Source organism: Scophthalmus maximus, chromosome 1 (genome assembly GCF_022379125.1).
Source record: "Scophthalmus maximus strain ysfricsl-2021 chromosome 1, ASM2237912v1, whole genome shotgun sequence".
Lineage (NCBI taxonomy): Eukaryota > Metazoa > Chordata > Actinopteri > Pleuronectiformes > Scophthalmidae > Scophthalmus > Scophthalmus maximus.
In genome coordinates this window covers 28826690-28851429 of record NC_061515.1, presented here as the reverse complement: position 1 = coordinate 28851429, position 24740 = coordinate 28826690, and the positions used below count along the sequence as shown (strand labels likewise).

The 24740-nt window shown below is 45.9% G+C and overlaps 1 long non-coding RNA gene across 1 annotated transcript in view; it reads right to left on the bottom strand.

Annotated features, from left to right (window-relative positions):
* LOC124850873 overlaps positions 1-24740 on the bottom strand; it is a 282046-nt gene that overhangs the window by 153261 nt on the left and 104045 nt on the right. The window contains exon 3 of the long non-coding RNA XR_007031952.1: positions 4799-4901. This is a non-coding gene — a long non-coding RNA (uncharacterized LOC124850873). The remainder of the gene's footprint in view (positions 1-4798; positions 4902-24740) is intronic.

Genomic DNA, 24740 nt, shown 5'->3' with positions numbered 1-24740 from the left:
TATTCTTAACATGTTAACCAAAGGAAACCATTGAATATGAACAAGATCAAATATTCAAAGAAGACTAATCAATCGTGCGACTGTGCGAGTTCTCAACTGTCTTTCTTCACTTTGTCTGCTTCCATTATTGGGAACACTCTCAAAATGCTGATGAAGAGCAACATGTGTCGGCCGACTGCACGGAAACTGCTGGCGACTCAGCGCACGTCCATCATTCTGCCAATACAGTGGACCTGAGCTCCCCACTCAGCTCCCAGCAGCTGATTGACCAAGTGTGAATGTGCAGCATTCACATAACTGACCACATCATGGAAGTCCCATACAACTCGCACTGTGCCATGTTAATAAATAGTGAACTTCTTCCTCAAGCTTACACCAGGTTTCCTTCCGGGCATCAATAACAATACCATTACCTGGACTATGTACTATTTTAAAACTTCACATAATAAGATATGAGATCTCTACCTTAGTGTTTTGCACCAGTGCTCCATTGTAGAACTCTGCGGTGCTCTCTGCCGGCAGCGACGAGAGATCCCGCCGCGTCGGTGTGGGCTGTCAAAACACCCATTAGGTTTGGGGTTTTTTTTACCGTCCTCGCCGGCAGACAGGCCCCGTCAGAGTTCCAGCTGTAGCTGTGCACGCTCCCGCGAGGCGCAGGGGGTTCTCGGCAGGCAGGCGGACCCCGGTTTGAACCTGTCGCTCGGGCTATTTTTTTCGCGCGCGAGTGCGAGTGCCCTCCGGAGAACGTGGGCGTGAAAATGGTTCACTGACTGGGGATAACAGCGATTTCGAACGGGTAATCACTAAGTCTGCTTATCTGTACTCGTAAGTTTCACAGACAACATGTATTTTCATGTTGAACGTTATGGATGCTAATAGTTTCCTTGTCCCCTGCCGTGGCTGCCATTGTAACACTATCACTTAGCCTCGTGTCTTTTCCGTTATCTCTCTCTGGAGATGCTTCTCCCATTATAACTGTGAGGGGCTTTTCTCAGACCGTGTTGTTTGTTTCAGGGTGGTTATTCTATTGGCCTGTGTCGTCCGGGGAAGTGCCGCAGCCTTAAATATCAAGTTCAGGAAACAGAAAAATCTCATGTCTCAAGTGAACGCCACTGCAGAGATGATATGATGGACAGGAAAATGACTGGATGCCTCCCTGCAAGATGAACTGTAATACGTTGGCATATCAGTGTCCTGCCCAGAGGTGCATATGTCCCACAAACCTCTGCATATACGCCATTACACCTCTGCCACTATTTATTCATAGAAAACACAGCTCCCTGTATTTTTCAGTCCACATAAGCGCTGCTCAAGGCGTGTTCCCTCCATGGTGATGGTGTGCATTGCGTCGCTCGGAGCTGAGTGACGCGAGTTAATGCCAGGGTGCTTTTACGCGCAAGCGCCTCCGGGGGAACGCGCCCATTTTCCCACAGAAAGCCCCGCAGGGTGCTTTTCACCTGAAGAGAAGGAAAAAAAAAAAAACAAGCGCAAAACATTTGATCAGCGCGCAGGTTTCACAATGAAGGTCAGACTCCCACAATCGGCCGCGCAGAGGGCATCGATGATCCCGCACTTCTCAGGCGCTGTTTTCACACGGAACAGTTCAAGGCAGATATTCTGTCTGTTTGCCTTCACCTTGACTTTGGGGAGTGTTTTCGGGCGGAGGGGTCGACGAGGCTATGGCTTCTTGCAAATATTCTGATATTGATTCTTCACACGCTCCTTTGGCCGAGGCCTTTTGCATTTGTTCTGTTCTCGGAAGAGAGTTTCAACGCAGATTGATGACAACGGGAAGGACGCGTGCGACAGCAACAGGATCTATCCGTCAGTGCTATTTGCAAACTGTCCCTTTCCCCTCTACTGTTCCACACACAAACTGATCTTAGTGTACATTCATGCACTTGTGCAAATAGCAGTATATAACAGTTCTCCCCCCGGACATCAGTGATCTCAATCATGCTTCAGTGACGTCCCCTTCTTCGTCACTGCACAAAGAGGAGTTTGTATTCTTTTAAAGTCACACAAAGGCCACCGGCAATATATGAAGTTTCACATGCAAGATATGGTAGGAGTTTATGAGTTGTGTGCTGCATCTGTGCGCTGTCACGTATCATCCCTAACGCCAAGCATAATGTAATATTTCTTAAAATTATAGACGAGGTGCACTGATGAAAAAGGATAATGAATGTGCACATTTTCTCATTAATTTTGTTTGATAGAAATTGAATTTGTACGCAACTAATTTGCAACCGCAAATAGATTCGGAGAGAAATGAAATGTCTCCCAGTAACATAACGAGGAGATGTTCTCAGTGGACAACACATTTCATTTGTTTTACCAGCAACATATCTGATGTTATGATGCAAAAACCCACCATCCACCCTGACTACATGTAAATATACTTTGTACTTCATTCACAAAAAAATGATATCGCTGAACTATATTTCTGTTGTAGATAAGGGATATTTGAGTGTAAGCTGCTGGAAAAGACGCTGTATGGAAGGATCTTTATCTCTACACGCTCAGGATCTCTATACTCAGTCCATCATTCCTACATGTGACTTATTCTTACCACACTGGCTGGCAGACGCACACGCGCAGCAGGACACGCTGGCCAAAAAAATCAATCGTTTCAAATAGAATCACAGTGAGTCAAGGATTCGCACGAGGACGCAGGATCCACGCGGTTGTTTCCGCGGGGAGTTCTGCAGCGGATGAACTTTGACACGTGGATTCGCACCTCGGAACAGTAGCAGGCTTTTGGACCTTTGAGGGGACGGAAAACAGAGGAGGATGCATCGTGACATCTTTTTTTTGGGGGGGGGGGTCACTTTTTACACACAGCCTATGGCCTGACCCGGTTGTTGAACTTGCAAACGTTACTAAACTGTCTCTGTCAAACAATACTACAGTTCCCATCTGTATCGTGTTCTGTACAGATGGGATCTAATTACTCCGTATTAATTACAGAACCTCGTGTCTCGTGTGGACGCGCGGACGGGCAAAATGACAGGAAAAAAAACATGTATATATGCAGTGTACAGATACAGAAGCACTGCTGTTTGCATACAAAGCAGGGGTTGTTCTACACTCTGACTACATTATAACCTCCAGGTGTTCTCCTGACATGACCAGATGGAGCCAGTGAATCTTCATACTGCTGCACACACACACACACACACACACACACACACACACTACAAGGATGCCACTACCGTTGCACAAAAGACCAACTCGAAGTAAACACTGACCTACAGTTCACATGTCGGCAGCGGGTGACACAACCTGGAGGAAAAGAGCGGCCGTGGCCAACGGCATTCAGTGTAAATGGCGCGGGTTAACCGGCTCCCAGCGCACTCGGTGCATCTTCATCATCCAACGCCGGAGCTGCCGGGGGCTTTCAGGGCTTATTAATGTAGTCAAATGGGGACACGAGCTCTGTGCAATTACTCCGCTTCCCCGGTGGGTGATGGTGGCATTGTCAGGGAGCTTAGCGGCGGCTTCCCATGTAGCTCTCGCCACAAATCGGCTGGGGAGATGCGACACATGCTGTTCTTAGCCTCCTTTCCCCTCCAACTTCTTCTCTCTTTCCCCCCCCCCTCTCCCTCGGAGTATTTCCTTTCCTGCTCCCAGGCTATTTCTGCAATTTGCATCACTGGCGTGCCCACATTTCTCAGCAGCAATTAAATAATGAGAACAGGTGAGAAAACAGAAAAACGAATGAGCTTTCACCACAGTTCTATGTGCCCCTCTGTTGACACAGACAAGACAGACCTCAGTCATCACAACCTCGGTAAAAATCGAATGCACCAAACACTAGGGCATTAGACCTCCAGTAACTGGGATCAGACTTCATGTTCCTGGATCTCAGACAGCAGGTCAGGCACCAAAACTCCAGTCAAGCCTCATATCTCACGAATCCAGTCTCAGAACTTAAGCTGTGATGCAGTTCAGTTCAGTAGGTCAGCTCAGTGGCCCCTCGTGTAAACCATATAAACATGAGCATGACAAAATGAAAGCAGGGCAAAATAAGAGAAAAAAGAAAACAACAACAAAAAAGTCCTGCTGCACAAATGCAAATTGATCCCGTTACTTTTCTCCAGTCTTTTTCCTCGCTGAGACACAGTGCACGATTTGACCTGTCTCAGCTTTAATCTGTGACTGAACGTACTGAATGTACTTGGTTTCTCTCCACCACTTGTGTTATCTAAAAGGTTTCTGCGGCTGACACTATCCGCCCATCGATGCACAATCGCTCTATTGGTAGTGGTCAGTTAAAATCCCCCCGCACACACACGAGATCAGGTAGATTGCGAGTGGCACGGCGACCAACAAAGTGTAAAACCAATATTCTTTCTGCTGATTTGTCCATAAGACATGGTTTTATAATCTTTGCGGCCTTTCATAAAAGAGAACATGAGCTTTTGTGCAGCGAGAACACTCTTTTGCCTCCGCTGTCTGTTTCCATTATGCTGCAGTCTGCTGTGGTTTCACCCTCTTATTCCTCCCAGTGTTTGGTGTTCAAACACGATTCCCACGCGCTCGCGCCGATGTGGATTCAGGCGCGATTGCGACTTCCCCGAGCGGGCCGCCGCAAATCCAAACACACCGCCCTCGCGCTCGGACGGTCGCAACCAAAGGACATTTTCGCTGGCGTTGTCGGGCCGGTGCAAAGGGATTCACCCGTGCACCTGGATTTCTAAAGCAGCGTCATCACAACTTCCTCGGGTTTTTCTGTGTACACAAGGGGCAGATGCAAACAACTCCGGGCTGGCCGGGGGTGATGGCGAGGACTCACAGTGCATGGAGCAAAGCCACCGTGACGACTCTCCAGTCTGGGAGAACCTTCAAAAACCTCCGCCGCCGTCTGCGTCGGTCCTCCTCATGAGCTGTGGCTTCATCTGTGAAATGAGAATGCAAATCATATTTAGTAGTGTGCGAGCGTGAACTGGCAAGGCAGAACATTCAATTCAGCTCGATATTACCAGAAAGGAGAAGGAGCAGGGAGAGTAAAGCCCTATGCTGTTCGCTTGTCACAAGTCCAATAGTACAATGGCTGTAATACTGGATGTGAAAAAGGTTTATTCCGCCAATTTCCACACTCATTTTTACCCCCCGTGAAATCACGTTGAACAAAATAACCTGCAAATCTATTCGGGACTCGTTCACGGGATAATACTGTATTCACACTGTTAGAATAGAGACATTTTTGGAGACATTTACCCGTCTCGAAGCAAAGCACAGAGAAGAGCAGTCTGCACGGATAAACTTTTTGTTTCCTAAAGTTTTGGATATTTCGCGGAGGAGATTTCTGCATTTGTGATTTTTTGCCATCATGTTTTTTAATAGATGGTTTTACTTGATATTTTAACGATGTCCATGGATACCGTGCTGTATGAGACGCATGAGCTGGACTGGGCTGTTCAAGCTTCCACACTGCCGCTGCTTCTTCTTACCATGTGTTCGGGCAAAGCCAATCACAGCGGCGGAGCGATTAAATGTGAATTGACCGGGGGCCTCATATGGAACTCCTTCCTACCACATTAACGCTCCCTAAAGGGCTGAACCGGCTGATAATCGATGAATATGACGCTTAGGGAAACACAGATTTCCTGTCATTGTGCGAATGAACTAGAATTTAGATCATCGACCAAAAACCTAGTTCCAGATTTAGACTGCCTCCGCTTCGGTTTTCCAAATTGGGAAGCATCAGTGCCACCCCGAGCAGATTTCCTCTCGGCAGCAATCTGTCACTTGGAATTGGCTTAAAAATATTGAAAACACCAGTGGGTGGTTTTGGATTTTCACTCTGATATTTTACAACCTGCTCGCTCCCTCTTCACTTCTGTGACGGTTCAAAACCGAACACATTCGCCAGATCCTCCGCCGCCGCGACTTCGCCCGCGTTGAGCGGCACAACTCGCTGACTTTTGATTTTTTTGTCCGTTCCTCGTATCCTTGTTACCTTTGTGACGCCAGGGGCGATAAATGAGTGAAGCCTTCCAGTTGCAGAGCGCCGTGACTCGATGTCAGTCACAGAAATAAACTTGGATTCGACTTTCGCCCACAGGACACCGGAGCTGTGAAGTGTTCCCCTGTCAGTTGTGTGAGTTATGTTTACAACCCTTGGTTGGTTTGAAACACCTTGGAAAAGGACTTGAACTAAAACAGAGAATTTTCTTTTTTGGTTGTTCCTGCAAAAAAGCACTGAATTGCCTAACTGTATTACTCATTAACACTGCATCCTCCCAGCCTCTTTTTCTCTACACAATCCCCCATGGGCAACAAGAGTTAGCCTTCCATCTTGCCCTGGTTTTGATCTGCTCCCTGTATTCTGGTGCTTGTCCCTAAAATGCTTTACCATAAGATTTACGACTGTGACCTCTAGAATCATTGCCTCCATCCATATGTCTCCTGTATCTCTCGCACGGCGTCTTCCTTTGCAGGCAGCCGGTATCCATCAGCCGGCACGTCTTGACCTCTTCACAGAGACCTACTTAAACATCTTGACGGCCAAAATAAGCCAGGGCACCCTTGGCACGTCGTAGCTGCTTTAACACGGGACGGCGTACATTTAGTAACCTTTTGAAAAAGGCCACTGTAACACCAACCTTTAGATGGAGCACACCGCGGTGTCTCCTCCTGACAGGGTTTATGGGTTGGCCCTTCGACATGTATTGCCCAGGCTCTCCAGGTTCGCCATAATTCAAAGAGAAAACATCTACCGGAGTGCTGCATATATTTCTTCTGGAGTAGATCCAAAAATCTTTTCCCTTTGGTTAACATACGTATAATATGTGGAGCACCTCTTCAGGATACACTAAGCAGCTAATGTTCTGATGCAGGTTATGGTCTTAATAAAAGAATGAGCTGAATCAAAATTGGAAATGGCATCAGAATGTGTTACGACGACCGTCTCCGCTAATCAATGGCCGTGTTCGGCTCTGTGTTACCCAGAGACTGGAAAAAAAGAAGTCATTTGTAACACATCATTAAAAGTATTGGTCCAAACTTCCACCCGGGCCCCGTTCGGCGGTTGCCAGACCTTCGGGGAGCATCCATTAGCGATCGCAGCCATCGACGAGGAAGGCCGATAAACCACAGCCCCGTGCAGACGATTTCTCCACGCCCCGTTGGCGCAGACGCGAGTGCGCGTGCGAGAGAGACGACGCGAGTCGCACCGGCGCAAAATGAACCGAATGCACTGCGATTCAACTCGTGCCGCTGTGACGCCGAGACAATAGCTGCACCAGCTTGTTGAGTCGTTCGAGTCCCTCCTCATATTTCTAGCAGAACATTAAACACAGGCTCCAGTGAAGATACCAGAGATGAGTAAGCACCTTACTCAACCGAATACAAAAGCATCACAACGTCATACGGGCAGTCTGGAGCTTGTTATCTAAAAGGGCGCCGCCGGCAGAAGGCTTAGTGCAAATCCAAAAGCTGGGGTATCGCCTTGTGTGTGGGGGATGACTTAGGCAAGGTGTAATGTTTGCACGGTACAATTCATCACCGGAAGTGGTAATTTGGCTGCGGAAGAGTTTGGTTGTAAATGATGAATGGACTGTATTTATAGGGATGTTTTTCTACTCTTATCGACCACTCAAATTCTTCTAACAGCGGCGGGTAGAGGCACCGCATCGCACCAAATTCGACAATTAGAAACACAATACACGTGCGATGTGTGAACCCAATAATATGGACGGTTGGCGAGATGCTCGAGACACACACAGGCGGACAGAGATTTCTCGCTTTATAGTCAGACGTGTCAACAAAGTGATGGTTGCAATAACATTGGACTCCCAGACCATGGAAAAGTCTTTACGCACGCCATTGAGGACAACGACACGTACATACACAGTGGCGGGAGCGTTGTGGTCTCACACGGTGTTTGTTCACGTGTGACTGGCCGCGTTTTGTGGGGTCGTTGCTGCTGCAGCCGTCCCTGTCAGCCCGTCTGGACTCTGTATTAAACTGTAACGGCGCCGCCGGGTGCTGACGGAGCTCAAACCTTTTAGCTGACTCAATGTTTCACAGCCAGGCCCACTTTTCCAAACGTCAGACGGATGCATCTTCTCCACTGCCCGGTTTGTTATGACCTGACCAAAGCAAAACTGCTGTCGGACCCATAAAAAGCAAAGAATGATAACAGAGAGAAGGCGACGGCCGGGGCTTATTCTTTTTTTTACAAGTGATGTTTCTACCGAGGGGCCGTTCCAACTGGACGTTTAAATATCTGAACCCGTCTACAGATCTGTCCAAGACGCGGCGCCACATATTGTTTAAAATAATAATAGATGAGATTAAATAATAATGTAAATTGTACAAAAGAATGACTGTAGCTTTCGTTCTTGAGATTTTGACGTTTTGAAGATGCATGGACTATGGAGTCTCAGAATCTCTACAGAATTGCACAACTACTCTTTGCAAAATGTATGAGATTTTGTAACCATTTGATACCAGAGCCCATCTACTGTACATCAAGCCCCTGCAAATTCCTCAAATCTCACAGAAAGTTAAAACTGAAATTACTCCTATCAAAGGATGAGTGTTATTTATGAGGTTCCCTAGGAGCGTGGCATCGCAGTTTTATGACACTTTCAGCCACAAAACCCCCCCAAAAAAGGAATTATAACAATGTACTGTTTCCTGGCAGTTGCAGTTTGAAATATTAAACAGTGGCTTGATTCCAAAAGCAGATTTGTATGTGGACTGTGGTGAAAGGCAAATTACACAAAGTGCCTGAATCATCCAAGATGTCCATGAAAAGCTATAATTCCAAAATGAATAATGTTTGTGATGATATTAACTAATAATCCTTTTTTGAAATGCCTGTAAGCAAACCATGAAAAGCTTATTATGTGGCTGAAACAAAAGACATGTGGATCATTTGACTAAGCTGTTTATATTCAATAGTCAAATACTATGAGGTTTTTTTTTTCAATCTAAAATAGCTTTGCATTTTGCAGATATATTTGCTATCAATGATGGGGGAGAAGGTATTCATTCTTACCCAGTATCCAGAATACACTATCAATGAATATGGATAAGCTAACGATTTGCATGAATGTGACCTTCACCCCTGGGCACCTCTTCAAATAGATACAATCATATACAAATATAAGTGAATTACCCCAGTGGGCAGAACCTGCCTGGATGCTGTGAGAGCGAAGGAGGCTTCACGTCCATATAAGTGAACGACGCCATGTGTCTTACATGAGTGTTTAAGATAAGAGCAATTTTCACCGGGGGGTTCGCGTTAGTTAGTAGCCACGGCAACCAACTGCGATGAAAGGGACGGATGAAGAAAAAGTGTCGGCGCTAGCTAATGTCGTTACACGGACAAAACTAGGCGAGTCAATCCCAAGACTGTGGTGAAATTGGCTGAATACTGGAGTGGATATGAAGTAAGTCAGTCGTCCAGTTTCCATAGCAACCAGCATGTCAGAGTAATAGTAACACGAGAGCCTAATGAAATAATGTGAAACTAATCTGAAGCTCCGAATATAACATCAATACATCTAATCATACTGCGGCCCTACTTATATTATTGTCATTAGAGTTCCATCATTGTTGTAGCAGGCTAGCAAAAGACTAGTAAAAGACTAGTAAAAGGTTAATTTGATACCGAATACTGTATGTACACCACCAGGCCAATTCACTTAGATTGTGCATAGATAAAAAAAACAAAGACCCTCAAATACTTAATCTTGTGTGATTTCACATAGTTGAATAATGCAGGAAAAAGTTAAAAAGGTTTCCAGCCCTGTTGCCAAGTCGTCCGAGGGCTCGGACTAACCGTCGGATCCTTCGTTGCTGGGGAATCTACGGATGCATTTCTCGGCCGCGTTTGAAGGAGCCCTCACAGTGGAGTAGTTGCGCAGCCGTGACGTGGCCTCCAAAGGATGCGCCCCCCCCCCCTCGTAATTGGGACGCAGCTTTTTACACTTTCACCACTTACCAAATCTCTGTAGTGGATGTGCATCCTTCAGAGGATCCACACTATATACCGGGTCCTTATTTGCCGCATGTCGCCGCCACGATTGGAAGGTGCCCTCTAAGTGAGGCCGCCTAGTCGTGCCGCTGTGACGCCATCTGTCCCTGAATTGGGACGCCGCTTCGTCAACTGTCAACGCTTCGACGCCATCTCTTATACATCCACTGCAAAGATTTTACAAAGACTTTGCAACAAGGCGGGAAACGTGATGGCTCACGTTTGATCCAGAAGATACGAATATGGTCGGTTTCCCTCTGCAGTGCAGCAGGACACCGCTTTCCATCTACTGATTAAATGGTCTCTTCTTCAACATTTACCAAGAGCGCTTTATTTGTACACGGGACTACAAAGCAAAACGTGGCTTGAACTCCTGTCATTAGCAGACACAATAGCAGTAGAAGGCAGCAGCAAATTGCCAGGGAGTGAGCTCTGAAGATCAACGTGCACAAGCAGTAATTAAATACAACTTCTCCCGGCTGCCTTGTGCACATTTGTTCTGTTGCTCTGTTGCTGTCTTTGGTTTTCTGTGTGGCCAGTGGACGTGATTGATTAGCAGTTGTCACATTCGTATTCCTTTCGCCGACTCTCTCTCGCCACACCCTGCTCGTGGACATGACGGGGGATCATCTGTGCGTTTTGATTGATGACACTGAATGAAGGCCAGATTAGCACGAAAGGCCAACAGCCGACAGGGTTTCAAAATCGAACTCCTGACTACATGTTGTGTCCTCCGGTGATCTCTCTGTATTTTACCCACACAGCGACAGGGAACGTAATAATCTTGACAATTCCATTCACTGGAAATGGTCCCATTAGTTTCACAACAACATTTCAGCTCAGTAATATACAAGATCTATTGCATTTGTCCGCAATCAAAATGACCTAATGCACTTTCACACATATGTATAATTGCTTTTGTGCCCTCAGAGGATGTGGATGATGGGGATTCAGGTGAGGTTGACTGGTTTTTGGTTTTTTTGTTTAGCCGCAGAGACGGGAGATGTGCATCGCGGCAGCGCTGTCATGGAGACGGCAGCACCATTTAGTGCTCTGATGCAGAGAAATGAGTTGAACAAACGTGTCGTTCGTAAACACCACGACGGCGCCTGACGTCTGAAGGTGCTTCCTTTGTCTTCTCATCTTTTCCAATGACACCAGCGCAGTTTTTTTGGGTTGTTTTTTTATGGGCGCAGGTTTTCAGGGCCTATTCGATAAACAGTGCATATTGATTACACGTTGAGAAGCTGAGGTAGGTGCAGTAGCGTTCAGCTGTCTCGACCAATCCTCCGCTCAAGAAGCAAAAAAAAATAAGATTATCAGTAAAGCGCCGATTGCGATATAATGATCTGGAAAAATGTAAATTACTACAAGTCTGTACAGACCTTGTCTGTATGGCGCTGTGTTCAGCACAATTTTTTAAAAAAATGCATGGATTTCTATAACTATCATCATCAATCTTTGTACCTAGGCTCAATTAACATGTCCAGTTTTGCCTTACACAAGTACAATAGCTGGTTTACTTAATGATTTCTCCGTGCAGCTTATTCACAGAAGATGCTGGATGGGCCGAGGGGTCTGAATTACAACTGTTGACGCAACATCCACTTTATTCTTTCACGCCTAGGTTGGTCCCAACCTTCGGCCCAGACTGAGGCTTTGCTCCCGCCCGCATTCAGGTGGCGTTTCCCCACGCCGTGAGCCCAGATGCCAGAGACGGGGCGAAGCGTCGGAAAAACATTGCGGGGGGGGGGGGGCGAAATCGTAGAAGGTAATGATGTTAACCAGAGGGTGCCGTTACCTCTCCCTAACGCCAAACCTCTCAAACCTCAACATCTGCTGCCGGAAATGTGTGACGGCGGGCGAGCGAACTGGCACACAGTGGGATTGAACGAGGGAGGCGAGTTATTCACAGCGAGCCGGAGGGCGCGCGTGTTTATTCGCGGAGCTGAAAAAAAGCTCAAGCGGCGGAGCTGCATCTCCGGGTTCACATCTCAAAGGCAGAGAGATCAGGAGCTGAAGCACTAGAAGGTGCATTTGATTCTCTTATGTCCGAGATTTAAAAAAGTGCCGTCCTTTTAATGCAATAATGTCGGCTCAGAAGTCCAATATGACGTCTGCTGAGATGCAGAATAGCCTCAATGTGTTTCAGTGTAAGGTGTTGTTGTTGCTTTTTTTGCTCTTTGCTCCGTTGCATCGTTCTAAACAGTGTAATTCAGGCGGAGAGGGGAGGAAATGCGTATGTGACAAACTAGGAAATCGTTTGCTGACAGACGCCAGCGACTCACACTCACACACACACACACACACACACACACACACTGGTACACTGGTGACACACAGCCGTAATTACCTCGTATATAAAAAAAAGAAAAGATCAGAAGACGCCCTAGTGATGCTCGGTGACACCGGGCCAGCTGTTTATGCTCCGAGCTGCCTTTGGTCTCTGCATCAGAGCGCTCTTGCATAGACGGCTGCTGAGGCTGCACATCCTGTGATGAGCGGGTGGGAGGTTGGTTTTTTTTTTTTCCTTTCTTCTGTTTCCTCATTTGAAGCTTAAGCTCGCTTGCGCCCAGCACCCTAAGGGTGAAGTAGTAAGCGGTCGGGGGGTGTTTTCAAAGCTGCTGGAAGTCCGACTCTATAGAATGAAAGCTGGGAACACAATTTGTTCCGGCTACAAAAAATGCACACCGGCCACTGACAATAAGTAAATAAGGCCACAGTGGTGTGGCAGGAAGTAAGGTTCTACCTGGAGAGGAGAGGAGAGGAAGGAAGGGAGGAAGGGAGGAGGGACGGAATGGAGATTATAAAGCAGGCGCACCTGTGAGCTAAAAAAAGGAGAGGGGGAAAGTGAACAAAGGAAACCTGGAGGAGGACAGACTGAAGGGTGAGCAGTAGTCCGGGTTTGGACCGGATGGGTTGTGCTGCAATGGAGCTCATAGTCAGCAATGGCTAATCTGACATCTGAAAATTACCTCCATTCACCGATATATACACAGGTTATGTTTTTATATAAAAACATATATTTTTTCCAAGGATTTCCAGCCAAGCATCTTCAACTATTGACTCAAAATGCAATTGCCGTGGTATCCTTTTGGAGAGACGTCAACTTGACGGATTCTGTCACCTTGACTACGAGAAAAAGGACCCACCGTTTCACAAAATATCATAATTATTGTAGAAAATGCTGTTTCCACAGTGCCAAAGAGAAGAAGAAAAATATTCATCCCGCGTCCTCCTTTGTCATATCTCGGTGTCCAGTCCCAGCTGTGCGAGAAGCTGTTTGAAAATGTAGCTGCCGTTTACAGGGAATTTACACGGTGACTCAAACTGAAACTATTAAAGTGGGGTGAAATAGAGGGGCTTTAAAGCGAGAGGGGAGCGTGTCCCCGGCATCCCCAGAGGGAATTACACACTTAGACGTGGGGGGGGGGGGGGGGGGGGGGCAGGAACTGTTTGTAAGGCAATAACTGAGAGGAGGGCCATCGGCTGGTTTTTAGAAATGTTGTAAACACATTAGCAGCCACTAGAAAATAAGGCTATTCTGATTATCTGTGATTTATTTTTCTTTAAACAAACAAACATCAACAGTGACACACGACCTCCGTGTGAGTAGTCAAGGCTCAAAGTGAAACCAATGCAATTTTTTTTATTTTATTTCATCAAACTTGTTAACCTCACGAGTTGTAGTCTTTAAAGTTCAACGTTCAACGAATAAGTTTCATGTTGGTGAACTTGTATATTTTCTACAAACTAAGGGGAAAAACAGAGGCAGTCATTGAGAAGTTTAACCTTCAAAACAATGCATGCTGGGAAGTCTGTTAACACCGTCTCCTATACAGAAACTTCATTTAATGAGTTGGCTGAGCGTGCGGCTTGTGTTCACTCGGTGAAGGTCGGTGGTTTGATGGAGAAAAAGTCCACGGCGACTTGCGGCCCGTCCATCTAAGCCTCCACACAGCTTCCTCGAAGCACTTACTCTATCACCTTTGTTTTTTGCACTTTTGTTGTTGCCGCAATGGTCGCAAAGTTTTGAGCGCGTGTCACATTTCGTAGTCTGGGAAAATAATCTCACGCCGGCGGGAGCGACCTCGCTCCCCACCTGCGCCACACGCGCCCGGGATGCCGCGACCTTCGGGGCCGAGTGATGCGGAAGGCGACGGCGGCGCTTCTTCGACGAAGCCCCATTAGGCGTTCGCACGCTTTTTCACACACTCACATCACTTCACTCCGGCTCTTTCCGCACCTCCCCTTCTCTCTCTCCCTCCTCAGCTATGTCCCCCATCCCTTTTCGCCCCCCTGTGCCCTTCCACGGCTCGTGTTCGCCTCATTTATGTCCCCTGTGATGAATGCGTCACACCGGGCGAACACTTAAGCGGAAACCCACATAAACACACACACACACACACACACACACACACACAAAGACGCCTAAACACGTCCACCCACACAACAAAGCGTGCACACTCCAATCCCCACGTCGGCCGGCCACAGTGCGGTCTGATAAATGGGTTTTTTCGGCGCAGGTGCTTTTATCATTAGTACAATCTCGCGAGCCGGCCCTCATAGCAGCCTACGGCTACAACGGCAAGGAAAATAGACAGAAGCCGAAAAGAGAGGGAAGCAAAGAAAAAGGAGTGGAATCGGAAGACGAGCGCTTTTTCCCTGAGATGACTTCAGGTGCTTCTGTAGACCAGGCCGTTATTTTGGATACATTTTGAACGGTTTTATTTTCTTCATCGGGGTCTATTGATTTCCCAACAGGGAATATCTGTATCGAGCAACGTGTCACTTAAAATGATGCATGGATGAATCATAGCTGCCCTCGTTTGCCAGAGTGCACCGCCATCCATTTGTTTTGTCCCCTTCGCAGATACAAGTATTGGCATTTCCAATGAAACAGACTCAGTATTGTGTCCGCTGTTCTTTAGTGTTTATCACTTTGCCGTCCGGAGAGGAAGCGGGGCCGGCGGAGAGCCGGGATTGAGGGAATCAAGTGTTTCATCATCAGCCTTTAGGCGGGAGGAGGCACAATCGCAGACGTATGGTGAAGGAGTCAGGACTGGAGGAGGCCACGTCGGAGCCCTTGGAGATCCATACATTTGATCAGGTTAACGAGCAACTCGTGTATAACGTAACGCGACAGAAGCTGAACCGCTGTATGTCTGATCACAACTGGACCACAGGGCGTCGTGGAGGCAGTTCAGCCATCACCTGCGTTATTGCCGCTGTTTGGGAGATTGGCGTTGTAATTCGCTCATCAACTTCAGTGCCCCCTTTTTTTTTGTGCATGGATATTTCCCACAGGTATATAATCACACCAAGCGATAAGCTGTATAGATAATGGATTGATTGATGGATGCAGTCAAACTACAACATCACAAAAGGGCATTTTGAAAATAGAGCGAATCGACAGCTTCTCATTTGTTCTGCTTGACGCGTCACCTAACACTTATCCAGAATGACATTTACAAAAACCTTCAATGTAACTCGAAGGACATCTTGTCACTTTCTATAATCCCCGGTTGTCAAACTGTTTCGGGTCGCATTGTGTTTCAATGTTACAGAGACTCGTACGTGCAAAGCTTTTCTCACGTTGACTGCGCACGTTTCTCCTCGCGCGTTCTACGTCCAATCCTGCCGTATCAGAAGCAAGATGTTGCTCGGAGATTTACTGCCACGTTATGAAGAGGGAGGAATTACTGTGGGTGTAATTTTCTTTCTGTTTATCTTTTTATGGGGTTGGGGGAGCAGTTAATTAAAGGCGCGGGTTTATGTACCCATCTGCAAACATTTACCATATAGCAGAAATAAGGGATTTCTGAGTTAATGAGCTTCTTTTTGCGACATCAACGATGCAACTTTAATGTCACATTAGTCCGAGATGGTTGATTGGTTCTCCACCTGGGTCCGGACTTTCAACAACCATGAGATAAATTGCCATGTTTTTTTTACAGGCATTTGTGGTCCCCAGAGGATGACTCCTACTGGCTTTGGTGACCATCTAACGTGTCCTCTATTGCCGTTATGAAGTTGAATTTTGTTTTTGCATTGTTTAGTAAATATATCGATAACTACCGGATGGATTATCAAGACGCTTTGCCATTCAGGGTCCTGAGAGGAGGAACCCTTGGTGATCACCGGATTTTCCCTCTATGCAACCATGAGGAAGAAACAGAAACAAAAAGAAAGATCATTTCTGAACAATAACTCCTATGGTGGTGATTTACCATCAGGTCAAACACTTTGGTTAAATCAAATCATCCAAACTTTAAAAATGTATTTCAGCCTCAGCTGTAGATTGTGTTGTGTTATTTAGAAAATGTTTAACATAAAACATATGTTAATGCATTTAAGTCTAATTTAACCCCAGTACTATTTTAATGTTAGTATTTATGCATTCGTTGCATTTTGCTGTTTGCAGACCATGCTGTTTTTTAAATTATAACAATATCATGATATTTAAGCTTTTGTAATGTTACATTACCTGCAGGCTATCTGCAGTACTATCAACTATATGAATACATCAAAAAAAGGTAACATTCTTTATTCCACTCTGAGCTTTAATGTTCATCCTCCACGACCTCCCGTGTACGTAGAAATCCAAGGATGAGAATCAGTGTTGCCTTGAATCAGGGGCAGCCAGTTGACGTGCTGTGCATTTGTGCCCCACAAGGAGTCTGCAGCGGGAGCTGAAGTTGACATGTCCCACCGGGCTCAGCACCCGGGGCCAACCCGTGACTTTTCAGCGATTGCAATGTCTCGCAGCCGGCCCGGGGACAGCGCTAACTCCCGCCGGAGGAGCCGGGAGAGGGCGCACGTGGCCTGCTCTTTGAACCCCGCCGCCACAGAGGCCCTCCCAAAAGGAGCGCGGACGGAATGGCCAGCGGACAGCTGGTTTCATCTCATGAAAGGGGAAAATAAGCACAGCTCCCTCAATGACGCCAGAAGGGAGACTGTTAACGGGTTTTCTTAGCGAGAAAGGTATGTTTTGTGATTTTCCCAAACTCTGGACCAGGCGGCTCTTGCTCTTAAATAAAGGCTTTATTTCAAATCAATTCATTTGGGAAACTTCAGGGTAGCAGTCCTACAGAGTTGAAAGCACTTTCTCCTTCATCCGCGGCGTGCGAAATCTAACAACCTTAAGTGCAGCCGCCGCAATTGCCCCGGCCTTTTGTTTTCAGAGCGCCGCTTCCCTGAAGTCTCACAGCTCAAAGGAAGAGATGCGGCAAAGGCAAGACATTGGGTGATGTGAAGCTTTTAAGCTGTCGTCAATCCATCCCAAGTGCTTTTTGCATGATAGATGCAGTACTTAGGGTCTACCTTTTATCTACAATAAGACACAATGTGGGGAAAGGAGACTGTGATTACAGACGGCATTCTTCCTCTTCATTTCAGACAGAAGTTATATGCCACTTAACGGCCGCTTTTATTGCTTTAGTGCTCGTAGTTTAACCAGGTACCAAATGCCAATGTCTGTATTCCGGTAGGTTGATTGGTGCAATATCGGTGTGGGCCGGTGGATATATATAGTTGACGGTATTGATTCCCCTTCAAACAGGTATCCAGCCGAGGTCTGTAGGTCTGACAGTAGCCGTTTGTTATGTCGCGTTCGTGTTATGTGGGAAGGAAGGTAATGATGGGAAAGATTCCCAAGACCTGAGGGTCATAAGGCGACTCCACTGGTTGTAAAAAAAATAATTCAGTTTCAAGTCTATGAGAAAATGACTCTACTTCTCACCCCCCCTGCTCCTTCAAAATATAGTCACTTCGGGTTACAAAAAACCAGACAGCCAAATGCTAAACTCAAGACTTCAAAATGGCAGTTCGAAAAAATCAATGGGTGACTGTCCTCCGTGCCTCAGTCAGCTGCTGCCATGGGAGAAGCACTTACGTGAGTTTCCACTAATACAGTATGTCCCAAAACGTCTATTTTTCTTTTTTTTTAAATGGAAAAATATGCACAATAGCCGCAGTGTCATTAAACTTCAAAGAATACCCCCAAAATTAAAATTTCAGTTGGAATTTACGGATGCAAATGAGTCTGTGTCCTTGGTTGTAATTTTCCATTGCTGGCATTTTACATTTTAATGTCTGAAAATCCAAATGAGCATGATTGGGATCCAACAACAGCCTTGAGCCAGCGTTAAAGCTCGCGTTAACACATTACTTATGATTGACAGAGCCTCTGGCTCAATGCTACTGTTATATAACGTCTGATTGGCAGAGCTCAATAGTGTGTCTTGATTCACAACGAGTACCTAACATGTGACCGGTGTGCAGGAGTGGGCCACAGGAGACAAGCTGCAAAAGCACAACTGCGGACCAAACCTTCCTCCAGGCTACAGCGTGGGATGCAACAAAATGGATGTTGTTTCTATCAATACTTCCAATCAAATTATACATATTTAGCATCTACCTATTCATTCCTCGCATGTTTTTTAATTCTATTTCATGTTATTAAAGGAAACATCAGTTGAGATGTGAGCTTTACTTGGGCTGCTCAGTCGTACCACAGACCTGCGAGGTTGTTGAATAAGCTGCCCTGCGGGGACAATAGCGGGGCGGTGAAGCTCAAGGTCATTTGACGTGTATTTGGAGGACGCGGGGCTTTTTAAAATTAATTTCCTTCTTTCAATGCAGATTTACAAAAACGATGTGCACATTCAAAGCGGCAACCTTCCAGTGACAAGCGTCCTTGTGGGCACTGCGGAGAATAGGACCATTGTGCATAAACCGTGACAAATGAACTACAAATTAATACATTATCGGCACTTTGTCATTGGACTGAATGACTACGGTCTATTCTCATTCCGTGTGTGGCACGGAATGAGAATGTCACAACGATCATTATGTGGAATTTGAATTTGAATTTTTTTTTTTAAATCATACAGAAGGATGATGAAAATGTTATCATCATGGCTTCTAGAACCGTCTGAAGTTTATTTCATTTTTTCCCCCCTTGGGAAAGGCGTGTAACACAACTCTAGCTAGCAAAGAAATTCTAGCTGGATTTCCATGCAAATGTGAAGGGAAATTAAACCAAAGTGAAGAGACACATACCATCTGTCAGCATTAAAAGACTTGCTCATTTCAGCCCTTAAGATACCACGTCATAAGGCTTTAAATCTATGTAACGCAGATTATAAAATGTCAGCGAATGTTCTGTGCATAAGGCTTATAGTGTGAGAACTAGAGCAACAGTGGCGGTGTTACGATATTTAGGGGCTTATAAAAACATTCTTTTGGGAATACAACGACTGCATCTTATTTCCATCTGACATTTCTCTCCGTACTGATGAATACTCAAGTGTATATAATGGATGAGCACCACAGTAATCATGCACAGGCTCACTTGCTGTGTTACCAACCCTGAAACCGAAGCCATTTTACAGGAGGATGCTAATGTGATACAATTGCCCCGCGATTTCCCACTTTGTTCCCTCTTTCAACCAAATAAACGCGGCACATTCTCCCGCAAAAAACAACCTGAGGGAGAAATGAACCAGCGGGACGTCGACTTAATCTGTTTAAAACAAGAGACGCGCGCGCACAAAAACGTCGGTCTGAAGCGATTGTGTTACGTGACGGGAGAGGGCTGCCGGCGACTGCGCCATAAAACAATCCTGGGTTCCCCTTGTGAAATCCTAAATACAGCTGACACCACGGGTCGAAGACGGGGGGGGATTAAGAGCCAGAAATGTAATCCACCTCTGCAACGTGCTTCGAAAAACCATGCTCACATCAACAGTGCACTGGGTAAGGCTCTTTCTCAGACAAGCTTCCTCCTTTAAAAGCACTGCAATGTTAAAGATCTAAAATGATATGATGTGAAAACAGCCTTGAAATAAACACGTGGATCTTAGATATCAAATGTAATTCAGTCAAATTTAAAATTAGATTCACATATCAGCATCATAAAAAAGATATTTCTAAATGATATGATTTTGCCAATTGTACGGCCCATTTATACATATTACATTTGAAGCTGTTAATTATGTTGTGATTGGCATTTTAACTCGTATCATTGTGTGAGAGAAATATATGCAACACGTGTCATGCACCTGTTGTCACTGTATGTAATATTGAACATCTGGCATCACTGTGTGAATGGTGAATTCATATGCCTGCTCTTTGTTTGATATCATCAGCCACACATTGCACATTGTTTTTTCTAGCGTGAATGTTCCATATTAGTGTGAATATGGCATCCATTTCCGCGGGGCAGGGATTAGCGAGGCTCACCCAGCACTTATCTCCACCGGGCCTGGTGGTTAAAGGTCCGCTGCAGCCGGATACGCTTTTATGAAAGGAGCCAGCGACCAGGAGCTCGCAGGTGCTGAATGGGAATGCGACTCTGCTCGCCCTCATTCACAGACTTGACCTTGTGTTTTTTTGTTTGGGATTTTTCTTTTCCCCCCTCGCCACCCCATCTGTCGCACTCATCAAAACTGTGTCTCGGGCTCCTTTCTCTGATGCCTGTTTCCATATCAACAGAGCACACAGGGGCTTAAAAGTCGAGTCCACACCAGTAACATGGACAGGCCGGCACCTGCAGTTCAGTTCACGTGGACCTTGACAAGGAAGTTCATTGCGTCTCAAACCCAAACTACACAATCACTCGAGCCTCAGCACTGTGTGCACAATATGACAAGATGAGACAGCTGCACACCGACTGCGCTTGATTTCTGATTGTGCTGTTTGTGCACGACATTCATCCATAACGGAGGAACTGCTCAAAGCTGGGGGAAAAAAAAAAAAACCTGACAAGAAAGTGTGGGTGGAGGTAAGACGGCTCCGGAGAGATCACGGAGAATGACAACATTGACGGAACGTTAAGTATTAAATCTTATTATCTCACACCGTGATGTCTATTAATATTTAATTCGCAGTGGCAAAGTAGCATTGTGCCATTTCAAATCGTGATAAAACAGTTCAGTATGTAGAAAATTGTTTAATATAAGTAAAGCATGAGGATTTCAACACCATTGCGTGTTCACACTAACATTTCACAAAGCTGCAAACATTCGATTATTGATTCATGCACGTTCCTATATTTCACTGGCTGATAAAAACACGCTTCCTCGATAAGCAGGCCGATGACAGTTGGTTTCATGTCAGAATCTCATGCAGATAAAAACCAGATCAGACCAGTTCGTCCACGTCTGGTTGTTTAGTCTACACCCAAGTTCACTGGACAGCTTCCGTACCAACCCAAACGGACTAAAACGAATGGTCAAACACATCCGAAGGGGTGTAGGTGAAAATCAGGAGGGGTATTGTCCATGAGAACCACTTGAGCTCTTGACAAGCTCTCACCAGAGGGGCTCCAATCAGCACCTGGGTCGTCAAGTGCCTCCTGGACGACATTAGAGGGGATGCTGAGCACGGAAGAAATATCAATGTCGGGAACATTTTGGAAAAAGTTGCAGAAAAAACAAACATTAAAAGGCATGCGGTAAATCCGTGCTTGAAACAAACCTGACAGAATTAATCCTTTTGCATCACGACTAATTGGATTGTGTAGAAAAGTGGGAGGCAGACTTTACAGATCAAACATATGCCAACCAAAAGTTGTCTTCAAACTTCCGAATAAAGTCTCAGGTTGATCAGAGGACCCGCACACAGCTCTGTGCGACGATTTGCTCAAACGCCTTGATTACATTGATCATCAATCAAAAATCATTTTGAAATATTGCACGGTGACAGCGCGGCTTAGCGCTGATTACACGGCACTAATGAGAAAATAAATGTTGGCCTGTGTCTCAACAGGAAAAATAAATAAATACAAAAAATCAAGGCCTGAGAGTGGCTGGGCAGCAGGGACAGCGCTCTTCTCAGAGCTGACATTTATAATCAGAGGCTGACATCTGTCATCGCTCCCCGAGGGGCCTTGTCTGTTTTGATTATAGCTCAGATGAAGCAGATTTGCATAATAAGCGCAGTTAACAAAATGGCAGTTTTTCTTTGGGGGGGGGGGGCGTTTTCTATTTGTATACTTGTTGAGAATCACCGTTCGGTGTCTTCAAATGGTTTCTCCAATCTGATAATTGATCGGAGATCCGTACGTGGCACTTTTCATGCCTCGTGTCTGATTATAGCAAGGTCATCACGTCGCCACGAGGCTGACCCGAGGTTAGTGGCGCGTTAATACACCTGGAAAATGAGAGAAAATTACAGGTGGGGCAACAACCAGAGCCCCGTCCTCTGGTATTATCTAAATACCAAGAGGTCAATGTAATTTCCCACCGACCGCGTCGTCGGACGGGGTGTGGGATGCAGTCTTGTACTGCATGTAAACACCCTGACACACGGTGCTGCCGAGAGAGAGGAGAATGTGTGTCCATGTGACAGATGGCAGATGAGACACTGTTCTGACATATGAGCCGTTATCAAACCGCCCAGATTACGTACGTGTCATTTTTATTGGTGGGGACTCTACATCGGTTGGTGCGTCAACTCGTCAGCAACTTCAGTCCTCGCTGAAATATCTTCTGTTGGATGGGGTCCCACTGGACACATGGTCCCCAGAGCATGAACCCTACTGCCTATATTGTAGACTAAATAAGTATGAAAATAATAATTGGTTCGAAGTCAAAACATCACCCTGACAACATCAACGTTAGCATACGGACATGATCTTTCGGTGACTGTCGAAAGCCTCACTGAGTTGCTTTATGTATGTTGCAACGCTTCCATTGCTGTTTTCCTTCATTGTAAGCTGAACCATATTTTTTTTCCTGAAAAGAAATGCTTATCCATACTTCCACAGTATTGACGGCGCATTGTTTTCTTTTTCATGCTGTCGCTGTATCTCGAATGTATTCCAAAGGCTTGGCCATGTAACAAAGAGCCGTTGTGCTCCCCGGCCCCCGGCCCAGCTTTGTGGAGGCGCGGCAACATTTCCATGCTGGGCACCGCCAGGTCGGTTCCCCCTCATCAAATATATTACCCCTGCATCCCTCCTCCTTAGCACCACACTGCGCTGCCGACTATTTATAGCACAAACATATTGATCACTCTCTGCACCACCCTCCATCACTCTGTCCAGAGCGGGGGAGGGGGGGAGCGTGAGAGCGCTTTATGACCACCTCCCCTCAGTGTGCGTGTATACGCTGGTCTTCATGTGTGCATTCCTTGTGTGTGCGTGTGTGTGTGTGTGTGTGTGTGTGTGTGTGTGTGTGTGTGTGTGTGTGTGGGCTCAGACAGAAGGGCTGCCCTGTAATTCAGTTCCAGACAGAGTTAACTCTGATTAAACCGCCTCATGGGGCTATAAAATCCCAGGATATAAAAATAGGCAAAGCACCTCACCAGTGCGAGCGCTTCAACGCTGCAATATGGAAATCAGCAACATCCGATGGTGCTTTTCGGTCATGACAAAACAAAACAAAAAAATAATAACAACAAAATAGATAAAAGAGGCAACATAAATAAAGAAAAAACAAATTCAAAGAACTTCAGCAAAACTTCAACATATATACACAGATTTACACTTCTTCAAAGAGAAGAAGAAGAAGAAAGATATTATTTTTAAGAAAGAGGACATGCTCATGATTGACACTGCCGCTTAAGCGTGTGCGCGAATCCCTTGGATTTCGCAGCGTTTGACTTCACAAGTTCTCCTGCCTCCACTCGCAGGTTGGCATCATGTGAGTCAGAGGAGCTGTCACCGCCTGCCAATCACGGCCCGGGTATTATAGCTCTCCGGTATGTTTTACTGTCAAGTGCACTTCGCATTAAACTACAATTAACCTGTTCTGGCTTCAGTGTTTTGTCCGGTTTATTTTCAGACTCCTGATTACGAGAATGTGTACGGGGACATATCCGCAACATCCTCATCATTCAGCCTGCTACCCTCTTTCTCCCACGATCTTTACAGTCAACTGTCAAATCAAACACAAACCAGCTTATAAATATCCAATGCAATTATCATATATCAACACCAGGTTGTGGTTCTCTCGATGCCCACATGGCTCAGATTAGAGCCCAGCAAAGACCTGAATCCAGTGGAACCCCCGCGTCATACAGTAATCCCTGCTACTCCCACACCAGTGGCCGTCTCGTCAGATCCCACAATCAGAAAATGACAGCAGTCCTCGCACTGCTATCTTCTCGGCAAATGCGCCTCTCGGAAGGCCGTGTGGAGATTGTGATTGCGGGGGGGGGAAAAAGCGCGGAAAATCTGCCTGGGCTTGCGGGGGCAGCGGCAAAAGTGTTCGCTCGCCGCTTTATCCACCCGTCCACATGCGACGGTGTTGACCGAGAGCCAGAGTGTCTCCTTACATTTGGCTCCAGTGCGTTCAATACGGCAAGTGCCTGGCAAGAGAACACGGGAAAGAAAATCTGCCATGTTACGTCTGATTTTACCACTTCATCTAGGGTACGGTGAGTGTGTCCACGGTATCAATGGAAGAGCATTGTTTGCCAATACTTGTACATGTGAAACTGTGAAGAGTGAAAAGTCTACTGCAACATCAGTATTGAATTTGCCTCAATTCTGATAAGGAAACTAACCGTTGCATTGTTGTATATACAATATGATAAATGTGCGTTGGAACTATTTTGGAACAGTCTTTTTCTTTACCACGCAAATCTCATTAGGTCTGAGCAGATCTATCTGGGTCAGACTCCCAAACAGATTCTATTCATGGCAAACAATGCGGAACATCTCAGTCTTGGAGGATAGGGCGGATGATAGAAACAATAATTACTATCATTATCTTTACCTTATTCACTTCAGGGACTA